Raw genomic sequence first — 5,541 nt, forward strand, 5'->3', positions numbered from 1 at the left:
TTGTCGCCCCAAGCCAGCACGTGGTTTAGCAACTCGCTGCTCCAAGACAGCTCGCGGAGGAGTGGCAAATTGCTCCAGGCCGACGCGGGAGGGAGCACGGCAGCACACGCATCGTGGCTGCGTGAACGACGCCGTGTCGTACCGCCCCTCCCGTGCTTTCGACCGTGCCATTCGACTTCAGCGCACGCGTAACCGGCCCTACCCGTAGAAAAAGAAGAAGGTTGCATGAACATCGACGAGGTGGCGGGCAGCACGACCACACTCGCTGCCATCATCGAGAAGTAGAACACGGGAGGCTGCCGCCACTTGGGTCCCATGAAGGCCATCGTCGAGGAGATGCCGGCGTACACAGCCGGGGTCTCACCCTCTGGCAAGCCACCGTCACCCCCTTACCTAAAACCAACTTTGATCCATGCAGTGTAGAACCCTTCCCCTCTGGCTGAAGCATCAGTCGGCAGTTCCACTCCGATGAGCGGTGGGGAAGCAAGCCGCCCTTTGCGCTGAAGCATATACCTCCAGGGCTCATGGCTGCCGGACATAGGACGACAATGAAGATCCGCCGCGGCCGGCAGTAGACTAGTTAAGGGTATCCATGTCGTCGGAATGGATATCCGTCGGCGCCGGTCGTACACTAGTTTTATCTTAGCCCGGTTTCATTTAGTTTACGGCCGATTTGTATGAAATTTGCTGTGTTTGCATGAACATCATCCGATGTTATTTTACCTGTTAAATATTTTTTAACTAAATGATGTTATTTTACCTGTTAAATATTTTTTAACTAAATGATGTTATTTTACCTGTTAAATATTTTTTTTAACTAAATGATGTTATTTTACCTGTTAAATTTGCTGTAAACGTCGACTAGAATACGATGTTATTTTACCTGTTAAATATTTTTATATATTATTTTAGTGCAAGCTTGCAAATAAACACCTAGTAAAACCAGATTGAGATGAAAGAAAACATCAATAACCACACATGCACACCTTTGAAAAATCTCGCAGGGGAAAACAACAAATTTCTCATCTTATTCTGATGAGAGAGAGAGAGGCCTTAGGATTGACCACATTCAAACACGTTATGGTTGTGTGAACGCAAATGTGATGCCCTATTAAAATAAAGGATGTGGACCTATTGAGGTCTTACTCATGGTTATTAGGTTAAGAGCGTGTATTGTTTTTTCTTCTGTTGCAACACACGGGCTCTTTTGCTAGTGTGTACTTACAATAACAAACCATTGGTTGGACTGTTAGACTCGGTAGCCTAAACCAGTTTACTCATTTGTCTAGTTCAATAACTGTGCAGTGAATAAAGTACTAGGTTGTTTAAATAACCCATCTCATAATCTATATGAGTTCTTCTAGGTACACTATTTGAGCACTGCAACTAGCATAAGGGAAATCCGTTGTTTTTACACATAACCATGTCAGATGAACAATCTTTTACCAAGAACTAGCAGAAAGGAAATCCATTGTTTTCCCACATAGCCATGGAACATGAATAATATCTTTTACCAAGAACTAGCAGAAAGGAAATCTCATGTGTGTGTGTGTTTGTACAGGCGTACCAAGAAGCGAAATAAATAAATAAAAATGATTACAATAATTACCTGTAAAATTATTGTGCACTAGAATAGCCCATGAGTATATAAGATTCTCCCTCGGTGCTAATTTCATCAGACTAGTCTACAAAAATATCAGAAACTAGAAGACATAAGCAAACATGTGATTTGGAGGACCAAGTAGAAGGGCAAAAGCAGTTATAAAATGGGGTAAAAAAAAGCTAGCCATTTTAAACTGAAGTTGAGTTAACCTAGGGATAACAATGAGGTACCTGGCAAGAATGAAAACCACATAATGCATGGGTGGCAGCAGGAGATAGACAGGTAGTTTGAGGTCACGGTCTATGATTGTAAGGTCGCTTTGTATTTGTTTATTTATGCGCATCCTTTGGGTTCTAAACTTATTTTATTTCTAAACATAAACACATGTAGATCTTCTGCATGATCTCGTGTACACAAATAATTAATCACAACTGCATATTGGTATAACAGTAATGCTTTATCCAGATTCGAGATAGAGGAAATCAGCATGAACCTGGCTTTACATCAGACTCGAACATTGAAAAGGTGATCAATGCTTGGACATGCATCTAACTATTGACCTCAGATTATCAAGATGGATACAAAATAACTTGATAACAAAAGGAACCTATGGTGTCTTGGTGGCAATCCTCCATAAGTCGCATTGAGTGGAAGATGAGCAACTGCGAGTACATTTTACTGAATAGACTGATACTGTGACATGGAAACTAGAAAATCAGGAAATGTTTCCACAAAGTCTCTTGGAAGAAAATAATTAACTGTGGGGCTCTTCATGATTACAGAAATAATGGATGTGTGGCGGAAGATACCCCATTCGAAACAAAATTTTTTTTTGTAGATGTGGAAATATACAAGCAGCTGGTCAGCTTGTTGGGGGAGATGAAACATGTGGATCACATCATTTTATCTTGTAATATTTATGGCTAAGTGTGGTGTTTTCGTGTAGATTTCTTTGATTGGCAGATTTTGGAATAGAGTTGATTTTGCTAATATTTGTCTGAAACAAGGTGGAAGACACTACCCCATTCTGATTTATTCGTGACGGTTCAGCACATTCGTGAAGGTCGCCAGGCCTCCTTCAGGAACGGCTCGCACCCAGCCTTCAGGAACGTGGGTGCGTAAAATACTGCCTTTGTTTTGGCTTGGGAGGGGACGAAGAGTCAAAATCCCTAAACAGTTGTCCCCATCTCCCTAGTTGCATCCCGCCGCCTCCTCCGCGTCCGGCGCCGCCGCACCCCATCTTGTGCTTGACCCCAATCCCGCCGCTGCCGCCCCACGCCTCCAGCGCCGTCTCCATCCCCATGGAGGGCCGCTCCCTTGCCGTCCAGCCACTCCTACGACGCCTCCCTCTCGTCGAGGGGCTCCTCCCTCGCCGTCCAGCGCCGCCCCCTCGCCGTCCAACGGCTCCAGTGCCGCCTCCATCCCGATCGACGGGCGTCTCCCTCGCCGTCCAGCCACCCCAGCGCCGCCTCTCTCCCCGTTGACTGGGTCCTCCCTCGCCGTCCAGGTCTGCTTCCCTCGCCGTCTAGATCTGATTCCCACGCCGGCCAGCCGCCTCACCCTTCTGTCTCCCTCCCAGTCCAGCTCCTCCCACTACCGAGTCAAGTCTTGGCGAACTACAACCGACCTGAGGAGAGGAAGACCCAAAAAAAGGTAGCAGCATACACTTTTTTTCATTATTGGTGTCTAAATCCTAGCAGAGAGTTCAGCAGTAGCCGCAATGGTCTTTGTTTTAGTTAGATCTGTCGTAATAACACACCTAGGTACTGTATTTAATCAACTTGAAGTTGACATATTGTGTTTATTTTCAGAAATCTGAGAGAAACATAAATTGGAAACTAGAGGAGTTCTGGGCAACTTTATTAGTCTGAATCCCTAGCTGAGAGTTCAGCAGTAGCCGCAATGGTTGCTACATTACCTTCTCTGGGCAACTTTATTACATTTGTGATTTCTGAAGTAGACTACATAACCGAGTTGCTCTGTTCCTCCCGTACCAGGGTCCGAGGCTAGCATGTCAACTACCACGGCAAGGAAGGAGGCAACTTTCCCGCTACATTCATCCTCTGCAGGTATATTGTTCTTTATAGTCTATAAGATTAATAGAATATACACACGATTTGGAATGGCTGACATTGTAGGATAAATTAGTTCTGTATTAATTTTGAGGCTCCCTTCTTATCTTTTGTTTACATTACAGTTTGAAACTCTGAATGTAATACACATGCAACAAGCCTTATTACCAAGAAACACGTGGAATGTGAGGCGGCGGCGAAGCATTAGCTAGCGCGGGTGCGTCACCTCTGTGGTATTGTGGGCAATCACGGTTTTGGCAAGCTCACTGGAATCAAGTGAGGTGAGAATATCGATCTTCCAGACACCTATTTCTTCTTGCAAATTTAGAAAAGGGAGGTTGAGACATCATTTCCATTTCCCTATTTCTCTAATCTATAGGGCAGTGAGATAACGACGAATGTGGCAGCGAGAAATGATGGTTCTCCTGATCTTCCTTTCTGTGGTATCTTCTAAGGCATCCCTGATATGTCTCTTTTTGGTTCTTAAAATTTTCTTGCTATGAATAGTTCATCTCCTAAATATATCTTAATTGTGTTTGTCTCTAGGAGCGCGACATCGTAACCCAGACAAGTTCTTTCCAGATTTAGATATAGCTCAACATTAAAATCGCAACTTCGTGAGATTCTAAACCTGAAGGGAGAGCACTACGTAGCGTTCCTTTTTGATAGTTCTCTTTGTCATATCTCATTTGATAGCTACATCTATGCCGGTGCTAAATGCTTTTTACTTGGTTGCACTGCTGAAATTGAGCTGAATTACACTTCTACAACTTTGTAGCTATATGTGAGCCTCCCACTAATTTTTTGACAGTTGCTTCGTTAGGTACACTCATCATTCATGGTTTTTTATTACCGTTTCTTAGCATACATGATATGCTTACCAACAGGTTCGTGGTACTACTGTCTTCGAACATTTCAAAGCTTAAGACATGGCAAACTGATGAGTTGGAAAACTTTATGATGCTATCACCATAATAGGTCCATGTACTAAAACCCAGTGTATATATAATAGGTATTTCCCGCTGACAAGTTATTTTCTTTGTGATTATTAGGTTCCAAACCTGCTGTTTGATGTTGCTGGTATTATGTTTGGTCAATGGTATACCTTCTGAGAGTTCTTCTGTGAAACTCTTTGATTGGGAAGACCAGCATCAAAGACTCGTATTCAGGTCTGTTCTATACATATTTTATCAACTAATCCTTATTTTAGTTGTTTTCTAAGGTACTCTGGTCATAGACTATTGTAGTACAAGGTTCAGAGGTCCAACTTGTTTAATTTCATATGCACACTTGATACTGTTATAGTTGCTTTTAGCCATGAAGATTGTGATAACTAGTCTTTGATTGGGATATCCGATGAATATGATAGCGGATATGGTATCAATAATATTCGAGGGATGTGGATTATCCGGCGTTATCAAATAGGATTATCCAATAAATTTGGTCCAATCGACAAGCCCAAATACCCAATTAGGCCACTGATTAAAATCACCACATATAAATATCATATAACCCCAACCCTAATAGCATCGTGGTACGACTGTACACATCACATGTACGTACAAGTCTAGCCAATTGAATTGAGAACACATACTGTACAAGCTCACTTACCTAATATTTAAATAGATTTTTATTATGGACTAGAGAACACTATGAAATTATGATGTCTAATGTCTTGCTTGCTGCAGCGTGTAAGCTATTAATTTCATTGATCAGTGACAATTGATTGGTTACTTATATACTGTTCTTTGCATAGATCATGATAGATATTAGGGAAAATATGTACATAGATTTTTTACCCGTTTTCAGTCCGAGTCCGCTCCGCTCCGAATCCGTAGTCCGGTATAATTGGTATTCGAATCCGCA

General features: G+C 42.5%; 1 long non-coding RNA gene across 10 annotated transcripts; it reads left to right on the top strand.

Moving 5' to 3' along the window:
- Positions 1–2,624: 2,624 nt before the first annotated feature.
- LOC125539440 lies at positions 2,625–4,977 on the top strand. Of its 10 annotated transcripts, none has more exons than XR_007296873.1 (6): positions 2,625–3,256; positions 3,415–3,508; positions 3,601–3,672; positions 3,801–3,956; positions 4,055–4,653; positions 4,728–4,977. It is a non-coding gene; the product is annotated as an uncharacterized LOC125539440 (long non-coding RNA). The 10 variants fall into 10 exon arrangements; XR_007296876.1 differs by having other exon boundaries at positions 4,055–4,562; XR_007296878.1 differs by having other exon boundaries at positions 4,055–4,292; positions 4,487–4,977.
- The last annotated feature ends 564 nt before the right edge of the window (positions 4,978–5,541 follow it).

Source organism: Triticum urartu, chromosome 2, assembly GCF_003073215.2.
Source record: "Triticum urartu cultivar G1812 chromosome 2, Tu2.1, whole genome shotgun sequence".
NCBI classification, from domain to species: domain Eukaryota; kingdom Viridiplantae; phylum Streptophyta; class Magnoliopsida; order Poales; family Poaceae; genus Triticum; species Triticum urartu.